Here is a 13,427-nt window from a genome sequence, read left to right as displayed (position 1 = left end):
ATTTAAATAAAAACAAACCCAATCCTTAGTATCCAAGGTACATTTCAAATCCTTAAAGTAAACACTAAAAATGTCCTAATACAAATTAAATCATCAAATAAGGAATAAATGCATGGTTATGCTTCCTTTCTTTCTTTCTTTTTTCTCCCAAAGCCTGCTTAAAACATTTAGAATTTAGAATAAACTAATGAGAATATATCTGAGTGAGTGTCTCGTGCACACAAAACAACATTAAATATGTCATATCAATATAAGACACATAAAGCTTTAAACACGACATAACATTAGTAACATAGAAACATATATATTTCTTTACATGTCAAGCATTTTATCACATTTCATGTCTTTACTCATCTTAAATTTAATTTTGGCAACTACCTATATTTTTTAAATTCTAACATACGAAGTTTTATTTTTTATTTTTTAATTAATTTTTAATTTCTCTTCTCTTAAGTGTTAAAATAATTTTTAACTAACTTCACGTCGCATAGAGACTTATTATCTAGATTTGTTATTGATTAATTTGTTGCCTAATAAAAAAACCATTGCATTTTATGCTTTAAGAGGATAGATGATAACTTTGGGATGTATTCATGATAGGTCGATGTTGTGTTCGATACATTCTTAAATGTTTAAAGGTGAAAATTATAGTCCCATTCCATTATGAAAGGTATCATTTTCATAAATAAAATCTCATTCATGAAAAATATTTTACTTCCATTATGTTATATAATGTTAAATAAAATAAACCATCAACATATAACAATTTTTTTTACTTTTCATGCACTAATATTTAAAAACAAAAATGTGATCTTTTTATAATTATTAAAAGACAAAAGAATATTTTCCTAAATAATAAAATTGAAACTTCTCTCAAGTTTCTTCTCATCTCAATGTAAAATTCTCAAGTGTCTCCATATATGTTGTATAACATAAGATTAGAGTGGTTCCTGAAATTTTTGGTGTCTTGATCAAACCAAAAAATTGTCTCATAATTATTTTGAATTTTTTTTTTACAAAACTCATTAATGATTCATTCATAATCAATATTATTTAAAGCGACAATAACATTGATAATTAATATTATTCTATAAGTTATTATTAATGATAATATGAATAGCTAATAATTCATACAAAATCATTTAAAATAAAACAAATTTATTTAATCCACATTGTGACATAATAGATCACAAATAGAATTTTAACTTTTTCACTTATTCTAAAAGAGTTTATCAAAATTAAAAATGTTAAAATTTTATTTGTGATATATTATGTCACAAGGTAGATTAATTAATTTTGTTTTACTATAAATGTAAATGATTTTACATGGATTATTAATTATTTATGGTATCATTGATAATTTTTAGAATAATATTAATTATTTATGTTATTTATACTTTAAATAATTTTGATTATAAATAGATTATTAATGAGTTTTACAACAACAAAAATTTAAGATGAATAACATTTCAATAACTATGAATAGATAATTTATTTGGTTTGCTCAGGACACAAAAAATTGATGTCAGGATTACTCTTGCCAAATATTATGTTTTAGAAAAGGTAATTATTTCCTTTTTATGTTCATAACTTATCCTTCTTTAGATTTTATCATACCATTCGACTGAACATAAACAATTTTTCAGGCTCACATTAACATTATCAAATTATAATATTATATAAAAAAATTGATGGGGCGACGTTAGCTTTTTCTGGTGTATACTCCAGCAAATGTGCCTGTTGAGGCTATTGAAGTCAAAGATGCATCTATCAGAAGTTCCAGTTTACATGGTCAAAATGGACAATATAAAAAAATAAAAAAAAGGAACTATAAAAGCATTCAAGAGATCACTACTGGTTTAAATGGAGCATTGGCTTCTGGTTTAAATAGCAGTTGTAGACAAAAGAAAATTATAATTGTCATTGCTGCATCTGCAGAGGAACTTGCAAGTTTGGCTAACAGTTTCGCCACTGCAGCAAACCCTAATTCAAAAGCGTATTCTTCAAAAGACGAAGATTAATTTGTGCCAGTCTCACTGTTGTGCAAATATATTGGTTCCTGCAGAATCAGACAACAGATATCACAGGGTAAGAGGAGCAATTGCTACCCTTGAACAAGAACCTTCCTCTAGAAACTGGCTTCTTGCAGTGAAGAAAGATGCATTGACATGGTGCACTTTCAATTCAGAAAAATCTATGATGTCCTCCACTTCAAAAAAGTACAATAATCGAAGATTTTTCTTCTTGGACAATGGGTGGAGGCTTGAATTTGCTAGTAATAAAGATTGGAAGGCCTTTAAGGCCCTTTATAAGGATTGTTTTGGTCGTAATTTCGCAGTTCGTGATGCCAAAGCTATATCTATACCTGGTGTTAGAGATGCCTCTGACTATGAAGAAACTTACAGTGCTCCCTTTCATAGGCCAAAGGTTTATATATCTCGAAAAGGTGATGATCAGCTTTTTAGGGCTGTCACATGGAAGAGTAGTGCAAACTATGACATGGATTCTGAAGATGAAAAGTGGCTCAGCAAGTTCAATAATATTAATAAGAAGAATAAGGAGTCTCAATAACATGTTTCTGAGGGAAATTTTGAGTTGATTGTTGATGCTTTGGAGAAGGCTTCTTATCTTTATCCAGATGTTTATTCTAATGCAAAATCTGCTTCTGATCGGTTTCCTCATGGTCTTGCTAACAAGGAAGTTGTGAAAGGTGTGTCTACACATCGGATGAAAAAACGGAAACAAAAACATGCCATTGCTTAGGGTTTTCCAGGTAACTTCCATCTCTTTGTAGCCAGAAAATGGAAAATATTTAGGACTAATTGTAATAGGGTTTTTAAATATGACTTAGACGCTTTTAATCTTTATAAAATAAATTGGATAGCTTTGATCTTCATAAAATTTTGTTTTACCATTTTAGTCTCTAATGTAAATTTGAAAACTTTTGATGTAAGTATCTTTTATATTAAAAAAATATTCATTTAATCTTATTATTTGACAAATATCAGATTTGTTCTCTAACATTTGTCATCAGTGAATAATGACAAAGGATTAAAATTGTAAAATAAAAATATACGAATCAAAACTATAAAAAAATTATAGGAGCTAAAAACAATAAAACGAACATATTGTAAGGATTAACTAAAACCATATATAGCTTTTAAATATTCTTGTATGAATATAAAAAAATAATCTATCATTTTTTATCTTTGAAAGTGTAACACAGTGCCACATTAGTCCCAAGAGAGTGAATTTGCGAATGTTCATTGCCGTGGTGTAATAAACCAAGTTGGGGTATTGTGACTAAACTGAGTGCAATGACTTAATGTGGTTGATTTAATTAATTTCTTGCGTCAGAATTGTCCAGCAAAAGCTTCACTTATTCCTCCGCTTTTCCTACGAAAGAGGAGGTCACTTAGACGGCCTTGTCGATATGGTGGTGCTTGGCAAGGTATATAAATATTATTAATTATTTCATGCATATGAATGTCTTCAATAGCTAGCTAGCTAGGCACGTTGAATATTGTGTATTGGATGCTTTTGTTTTGAGTTTGTGTATAATTTCTTCTATACATTTACAGCAATTGCAGCCGAACAAGAAGCTTTGAGGGAGAAGAAAAAAATTGAAGCTTCTAAAGAAGCAACTCATGCAAATTCATTGAAGGAAGTTGCAATACAAAAACGCAAAAGGGCTCAGTATCTTGGATAGCAGATAGGGCAGTGTTCAGGGCCACGATGTTATTTAGAATTTCTGAAGCTGCTCAAGCTAGAGAGAATCATTACATGCACATGCACATGCACCTCCTTCACTAATTACGTACGGGTATAGATATTCCCATTGCTAATTATAATTTCTTGTTTTCTCTTTAATTGTGTGTATATCTATTTTTTTTTATTTGTATGTATATATCATGCCATAGAATGATGATCTTACCGATTTTCTACAATAGATTTGTTGATTAACTTGTAGGGAAGAAATTTAAGAAATGAAAGAAAATATGAATATGAATAAAGAATATTTAATTAATTAATTTCAAGCCTAACATTCAAAAAAATAAAATTTTCAAGCTTGGGTAATAAATTAGGGCGTTTAGGAAAAAATATTAATGACAGAATTCAGAAACAAATTAGAACATTTAGGGAAAAAATATTGAAAAAAGAAAGAATAAATGGGCTATATTTATCAATTAGGGGATGTATAATTATCATTTGCTTTGAAAATGGCTGTAGATAGCCATGTAGGCGGTCATTGGGCTTTGGTCCACGCCCCAAGAAAATGAATTGTTGGATTAAAAAAGGCAGACAATATTCGATTAAAAATATTTATATAGAAAATAATGTTAAAAACTTATAGATATTATCATTTTTATTAAAATTGAATTGAAAATATTTAAATTTATAAATACAAGAATTTTTTATTTTTTGAATTTTTTATATTATTTTTTTCATTATATTTTGATTTTTTTATTTTTTAATTTAATATTTTCTTCGTAAGTAATGTATTTTTGTTCTATTTATTATTTAAATTGACTATAAATTTTTATCTTTTAATTTTTTTACTTTAATTAAAAAATTCATGTAATGCATTCAAAATTTACTAATAAAGTTGCAATTTTGTTTTGCATCTATTCACTAAATGACCATCTTATAACATCATCTAAAGGAAAAATATGAAAAATATAGTTGATATTATTGATTAATAATATAAAAATATTAATAGTATTTACCATTTTTGTTTACATACTTTTGTGAAAAATGTTGAAAAATAAAAAAGAATATTGTTTTCCGAGTTTTCTTCATAAAATTATTAAAATAAAAAATTATGAAAAAAATTGATGTTTTTAAATTATTAGCAAAAATATATTAAACGAAAATAAAAAAAATTGAAGCATATTCTTAAGGATTGTTTGGTTATTTCTTTCACAACTTTTTTAATAGGAAAGTTGAAAACAAAAAAAAATAAAGTGATATTGTAATTATTAGTAAAAATATATCACTTAAAAGAAACTAGCTTTTCACTATAAAACATTGATAAAGTGGGAAAATAGATAAGAGCTTTAATTTTTTATTTATTCAATATTTAGTTAATCTTGCTTATGAATTTCTAAATTTTTGCTTTTTTTTTAAATTGTGAACAGCTTGCAGTTAACACAGGAACATCTCAACTAAGATTCATGTGTCATTGAGTACGTTGTTTCTATCGTTTATGTAATGTACTTGAGAGTTTGGTTAAAACTTAAAGGCCTAGACTTTGATAATTAACCAACCAGGGTCGTCCTAGTTGTAGGAAATTTCGATAGCATGCATGAGTTGTAAGTTGTAACCTTGTTCCTGTCAATGCACACCAAAAACCTAGATTTTGATTTGCAAATTTAATCATATATAGAATGCTTTAAACCTATGATGTAAGGACGAGCAAAGAATATCCACCAAACCCAAAACTGAGTGATCTGAAGCCCATCGACTGCATAACCTATGTACCTCCTTTCTTCTTCTCCATTAATTATTGAACAAATTTCCCTTCCCCGTCACAATCAATATAAACCATAGTATTCACGTTCTTTGAAACAGTGTAAATATAACATTGCTGTTCTAACTTGTAGATATTATTGTTTTATTGAAACTAATTAAAGCAAGAGAAAATAATTAAAGAAGTTGTGACTTGTAAGTCCATATAACAAACAAATACTACTTGCACAATAACATGAATATGGGGAAGATTTCTACTTGCCTTTTTAATTATAACTAATTTGTTTCAAACTAAAATTTGTAATTAGTTTGTGATTCAAATTTAGTTTGAGTGTCTGGAACAAGGTTAAAAGCAATGGAAAAGTACGTAATTGGTTGGTTGGTTGGCTGGTCACGATGAATGATGATGCATTGATGCTTGAAACGCAGTGTTGCAAATATAAAATTACTCCCGTAAATAGTATATAGTAGTATCATTTAAATTACACGTTAAATATTTTTATTTTTAAATTTTAAAAATAATCTAGATTATTTTTTGGTGCACCAAACTAAATTAGAGGAAATAGTACACTATTTAAATTCAAACGATAAGTAAATTTAGTTTTACAACTATTTTAAATAACTTGTTTTTAAAAATTATAGTTTAATTTAGCGTTTTGATTTTTTTATTACACAACTTAACCTTGAATCAAAGTACCAAGATCAACAACCCCCGTCCCCCACCCAATCGCAACTTGGAAATTTTTCCTTCATCACTAACCATCTTTAGCTCAAACATACACCACCCAACCACTAGGTATCATGAAATCCTAAAGCAAACACAACCAGAATATTACAGCTACCATAAAACCATTGTACCTCTTTTAAATCAATTGCATTAATTTCCATAAGATCTCCTATAAATGCAAGCAATTAACTTACATAATACAAATCTCATTGCCCCCTGCGTATATACCGGAATTGGACATCTTCTGAAATGAATGCATGAGATGTACACATGTCGAGTTTGGGCAAAAGCATCCTTTGGGGTCTTTTTAAAAACTATTTATTAAAAGGGGCTGTTTTGAAACTATTTCCTGGTGGATCTGTTTTTATTTGTATTACGCCAAAGGCAGGGGCGCAACTCAACCGGGAGCTAATAAGTGACATGAATTTGTTGTGTCAAAAAATTTGCGTAATGGGTTGCTACGCATGCAGTGGCGCAACCATTTTTTGTGAGCATAGGCACAGGGTAGGGCGCAAGTGCTGCACAGGATGCAAGTACGCATGTGAGGGGTGTGTTGCGCCAAATCTCCTAGGGCAATACTCCTTACTCCTTCCCCATTTATAAAGTGAGAATGTATATCGTTTGTCCACTTCTTCACTTGCAGCAAACACTCTTTCAACAACTTCCTTCTTCCTTTTTCCCGGTAAGTAATTTTTACTCCCTTCCATCCCAAACTTGCTCTCTCTTGTAGTTTGATATGTCTCTCATAATAATTTTAGCTCATATTTTTTATTATTACTAATGACACTTACATATATTAAAATAGGTGATATTATGTGTATATTTAAAATATTTAATGAGTACGGCATGTTTAGGGGGCACATTAGCCCCCCTCAATTTTTTCAATTTGTTTTTTTATTGTTAGATATAATACTAACGTTATAAAATTAAAAGTTAAATATAATTTTACCTTGTATATGCATGATTTCCCATAACACGTTTTTACTTTATTTTTAATTTTATTTCATTTCTATAGAGGCTAGGGAAAATTACGTTTGTGTCTCTATATTTTTTATAAAATAAAATACAATAAAAGAGAAAGATAAATAGAAAATGAGAAGAAAAAAAGTGATAAAAAGAGAGTAGTGGATAGTGTTCAGAATAATTAATGGGAGTAAAATAATCGTGACAAAGTGTGGAGACCAAATTAAATTATCCTTATTATATATTGTTATAGATACAAAAGAAAATGAGCTTTCACACAAATGTATTATTACATATGGACGGATAATTAATTGACCTTAAATGCTAGTTATTTAGAGATAGATAATTAATGTTTTAGTTTGTCCAATATATAAAATAATTATTTATTTTATATAATTAAAATTTATAATAAATAAATATTTTTGAATATAAAAATTATATTATTATTAAATTTCATAATAAATAAATATTTTAAATTTGTAAATTATATTTTAAATTTATGATAAATAATTTATATTAAGATAAGGTTATTTATAACTATTGATATTTAAAAAAACTATTGAAATTAAATTTAGAAATAAAGATAAAAAATAGATCAAAAGAGATAAAAAGTTTAAAATAATCTATAAAATATCAGGGAAAGAAAACTGGAGAGATGCAGAAATGTAACAAAAAGTATGTCTGATTTATATAGGTATGTATTGCGTCGATAGTAATGACGCAAACACCTTCTCAACTGGTCGCGTGTTGTTCAAAGCAATCAATATTGTCATAGCATGTCTAAAAGTGGTTGCGCCACTACATATATAACAATTTATTGTGTAAAGTTTTTGGCACAACAAATTCATGTCACTTGTCAGCTCTCGGTTGAGTTGCGTTCCTATCTTCGGTGCAATACAAATAAAAATAGATCATTTGGTAAATAATTTCAAATTAACCCCTTTTAATAAATAATTTTTAAAAAAATCCCAAATTGATGCTTTTGCCGTCGAGTTTCACCACTGTATCTGATTTGTTAAGATTATAACTTTTGAAAATTATTCATATTTATGAACCTGGAGCCTGCAAGTACGATACATTGTTGGCAATGCAAATATGCAATGCCTTTTTAAGTTTTGGATTTTGTTAATAAAACAGATAGAGAATCAACAATAGAAAAACTTATTAAAAATAACAAAATATATTCTTGTAATTTTTTTAACAATACTTTGTACTTTTAATATCTTAACTAATATATATCCTTAAAATAGAAGCTAGTACTTGACTTAAGTTTTAACCAAAGGACTTCGACTAAGATTGATAAAATTTAAGGCATTAGCTTTTTCCATAGTTAATATTTTTTTTAAAATTAGTAAAAGAAAAAACTAAACAAATAAACGTAGTTAATAATTAAGAAAAGTATTCAAAATTTGTTAAGAAATTTAAACTGTGAAATTATTTTTTTAGTGTAACTCATGTGTTCAATAGTACGGGCATGTGACCCATAAGACAGAGAAACCAATTATTTTAATGGACTTGGAAGAAGTGACATGACATGACATAATTCCAGAGCTCTTTAGTAAGTAGGTTGGGAAGCAAAGTGACCTTGCTTCATATTTTCTCTTTCTGACTTAGTTAACCAAGAAACCACGTACGAGTCCTTGGAAATAACTAAGTATGTCAGGAAATGAAAGACCCTTAATTTAAATAAATAAATTATTATCTATACAAACTCGTTTTTGTTGCTGGTGAGTTGGTAAGGAAATTTATGCCTACAGCCTGTTGCTCATGTTCAAAACTATGAAACAACTGCTAAGGATAGTATTATTTCTATGTAGTTCTTATAGTGTTTTTTTATAGGAAAGGTTAAATGCATTTTCTAAGACTTTTTTCATTTTTTTAAAGGTGTGAAAATTGTGTAATATTTTTTAGTGTATATTTTGAACTACTATTAAGAATAATATATAGGATCCTAATAGGTAGATGGGTTTTAAGTAACGGCTTAATATTTTTTTTTACCATATCATAAGTGCAAACTGGTTTTGTTATAATTAATTTATGCTGAAAAATTTAGCTAAACATTTTTAATAGAGTTTCTCCTACTACTAACTTTTTTAAGTAGTTATTTAACTACTAATTTTTTTTAATATTGATCATTCATTTATATGTATATATATATATTCCAAGTTTATAGTTAATATTTCTCACTATTAAAAAAATCTCTCTTTTTGTCAAAAAAAAAAAGAACTCTCCTGATACATCTCTCTCTATATATTCTATATTAATATTATTTATTATTAGAATAATATATTATTCTATTAGCGTATTCCCACTATAATATTATTTATACTAATAGTTTGGCTTTTATACTACATAAAGATAAAGTCTAAATTAATAAAAATAATCTAACATTAAATTGTTATGAGATTTCTTTATTGGGGTTTAGTTATTTATTTATTGTTAAATATTTTTTTACGGATTGTTAAATATATGATCTCGTAACAGTTAATGAGTATAAAAACATGATAAGTTTTACAAATTACAAGACTTAACACATTATTTATTGTACGATTGGGATTATATAAGTATACCTTTAATTCACAAAACAATTCAGAAATTGAAGTTATTTTTATAAAGTAGCAAAAAAATGTCATTTCTTTTAAATTAAATTAAATACTTATAAATTAATATTTTTTTTCCAAAACAATAGTTATCATTATACACCAAGAAATAACAATAAATAGATAAAAAAAGATTAGTAATTTTTTAAAATTAATCTTATATCATTATTAATTTATTTATAAATTTTGCACACCATAAATATATAAAGAATGTAAGTAAAAAAATTACATTAAATAATTAAAATGACAATTATATTAAGACAATTTCTTTTCTTATATGACAATTATGATTAGACAGAAAGAATTCAAATTAATACACATACTAATTTAATTTCAATTCATATTTTCTCTGTCTCATTATTATAACTGTTGTGTAAGAAATATGGAATAAATTGTTTTAATACACATACATTAGCTTTTAAGATCTTAGCATAGCTCATCCTAAATATAACACAACACTTTAATTGATGTATTTATTGTAATAAGTCCCAATGCTATGATATTTTTATGATAAATGTTGATTAGTGTTTTTTAATATTGATTAAAAAATTATTCATAATTTTTTATACTTTTCTAAAAATTTTATAATAAATATTTTTTCTTTAAATTCTTAACCAATATTATAATAGCATTGACAAGAGCCTGTTCTTATCGGTATAGAAAGTTCAAAGAGAGAACAAAGACTAAATTAAATGCGCACCAGTGTGTGATATTGATATTAACATATGTGCTGAACGCTGAGGTATCCTTTATACTTGTAGAGTTGTAGTAATAATTTGCGTGTACGGTTTTCCTTTTGCTGAAAATTCAGGCTTTTTTACCCATGCGATGAAATTTTTTCTGCTATTTTCTAAATGGTGTCTTATTTAAATTATTTTGATAAGTTGTAACATCCGTATCACTCTATTTCTTTTAATTAAAGTCGTTTACGACTTTAGTGTAATTTCTTTTTTTTTTTACAACTTTAAACTATTTAAGTTTTTTTTTTATAACTTTAAAGTCGTAACATATTATTTTTAATAGATTATGACTTTCAAGTTCTAATTTTTTTTGAAATAGTAGTAGGTGGTATGACTTTAAATTGGTAAAAAAAAATTACACTAAAATTATATAATTATTTATAATTTTACGACTTCAATTTAAAAAATTAAAATAATAAAAGGTAATACAACTTCTAACTCAAAGAGATCATATCTCCTGTTCATTTTAGAAAATAATTTAAATAATTCTTCCATTTGAAAAATAGCGAAAAAAAATTACACCTCTTTGGTAAAAAAAAAAACTGAAAATTCAGCATGTGCCATGATTAGGTAGTTTATTCTCTAACTTAGAATATTTTTTTTAAAATCACATTAAATCTAATTTAAATTAAGATAATTTAAAATATTTTTACTTTCAAAATAAAAACTTTTTTTCACTTTAATATAAAGTTTAATGTCCATGTATTAATATTGTCATTTAATTATAAATCATTATTTGAGTTATTTTAAGATAATTAATTTAAAAATTAATAAATTTATCATTTATAATAAATTATAATTAGACAACTGTGTAAAATTTTTTATATCGTAAATAAATATTTTTTCCTTAATATATTAGAATTCATTATTATACATTTGAATTCGTAAAGGTATTTTCAAAATTTTAATTTTAATATAGCCTAAAATTTTATGTAGATTTACCAGAACTCTCCGTCACTGTGCCGACCTAGTGGATTAACTTTCAACAAGGTTGGCTTATTTTTTCAGTGGAACAAAAAGAATAAAACTGTAGTTCAAAACGAAAAGGAGCAACTTTTTTTTTTTTTTTTAAAGGTCAATTTTTATTAAAGCAGATTTGGCCCACAAGGTGTTCGTCCAAATACTCAAGAGAGGATACTAGTGAATTATATTTATAAGCATCCCCGAAAGATCGACTCAAAGGTACAATAATTAAAGTTTAAATTTTTTATTCATAAAAAAAATTCTATTGAATTTTGTAAAACAAAAAAGCATCGCATTTTGAAAAAGAGTCTAATATAAAAAATCATTTAAAATAATAAAAACTCTTTTAAACTTCATTCATAGTTAGATTGGTCCTATCAATTTCCCTTGTATAAGCCTCCCAAAATTCGAATGACCAGCTACAACCTACAATAATCATCCCCTAAAACGTTCCAAAGCAATATATTACCAAGTCCTGCTAGAATTTCCACAATACCAGCAGCCCGATAGTGTCTCAAAATTATTTTTTTAATAGGAATTTGCCGAGTAAATTAGAGGAAAGCAATTAAAGACAAAGTAGAATAAAAAAAAGTTTTATTTTGTTGCTTAAATAAAAGTAATACATTTTTTATTTTTCTTCTAATTAAAAGAAAAGTGAAAAAAATTATCTTTTATATTCTTCTAATATAATGATTGGTAAATAGATAAATATAAGTGAATTGATCAACTTAATATTTTTTTTCTCCTTTATTCTTCACTTACAAAGATTTTCTAGACTTACATTCCTTTTTTAACTTATCACTAAACCTTTATTAATTAGTAAACTAATGACATTAATAATATATATACTTATATTTTTTGTGTTATTTGTATGGGTTCATGTGGGTCAACTAAACTACTGGTTTAGTAATTTAACACTATCATCATCTTAGTATCTTTGACTGAGTTGATAATTGGTATTATGCATTAAAATGAAAAGGGTATTTGTTTAAATTTTATTAATAGTTTGATAACGTGAGTTGTACTACTGTTAGTACTAGTATTTACCAAAGAAATTAAACCTAAACTCACGTTGTTTGTGGCTCATGTAAGATGGGACCAGCAGTGATATTGATATAACGCTTGCCAACCAATTAGGTTTTATTATTTGATTAAGGAAACATTTATTGGCATAGAAATGGAAGTGAAACGAAACCTACTGGGATCGGCTGAGCCTTGGAATATGGACTTGAGCAATGGTCATGTTTGACGGGTTGTTTATTGGATAGTTACTGTTTTTTTTAAGACAAACAAGATATTATATTCAGTGGTACCAAGTTACTGCTTGATTATAATTAGTATATATTGACTTTTTTTCTTTAATATTTGAATATTTACAATTTTTATATAAATTATTTAGGATTTAAGTTTTAGGATAGATATATTGATTTTTTTATGTTTTATCTTATATTTTATAAAAAAAAAAGCATTTTTGTGATGCTAATATCTTGACATTATTTTTTGCTGAATCTTATATCTTGACAATGAACTAAAATTATTTTAACTCAATTTGCAAAAATACATTTTTTAAATTGTATTTAAAAATAAAAAATTAAAAAAATTTCACCATCCTAAACAAATCCTTAATTAATGATTTTTAATTTAAGTCATAAATATATAATTTACGTCAAATACTTGAAACAACTTGATTGCACCTAGCAATATTATGTGTCTTATAATAGACATACATGATTAAGAAAAAAAAAATATTTTGACCAATTTAAGGTTTTAAAAGAGAATTTTGACCAATTTAGGTTAAAATCTAATCAATCAATTAAATCGTAGTCTATGACTTTTATGATGCTCTACCATTCCCTATATGACACCCTACATTAATAAATTTTGACATTGTTCTCGGCCCGCCAAATTAATGCACACAATGAGACAACGCCACCATATAAGTAGAAAACTTTTTATTTTTTTATT

The sequence above is a fragment of the Glycine soja genome, chromosome 10, assembly GCF_004193775.1.
Source record: "Glycine soja cultivar W05 chromosome 10, ASM419377v2, whole genome shotgun sequence".
NCBI classification, from domain to species: domain Eukaryota; kingdom Viridiplantae; phylum Streptophyta; class Magnoliopsida; order Fabales; family Fabaceae; genus Glycine; species Glycine soja.
This window is presented reverse-complemented; position numbering follows the sequence as displayed.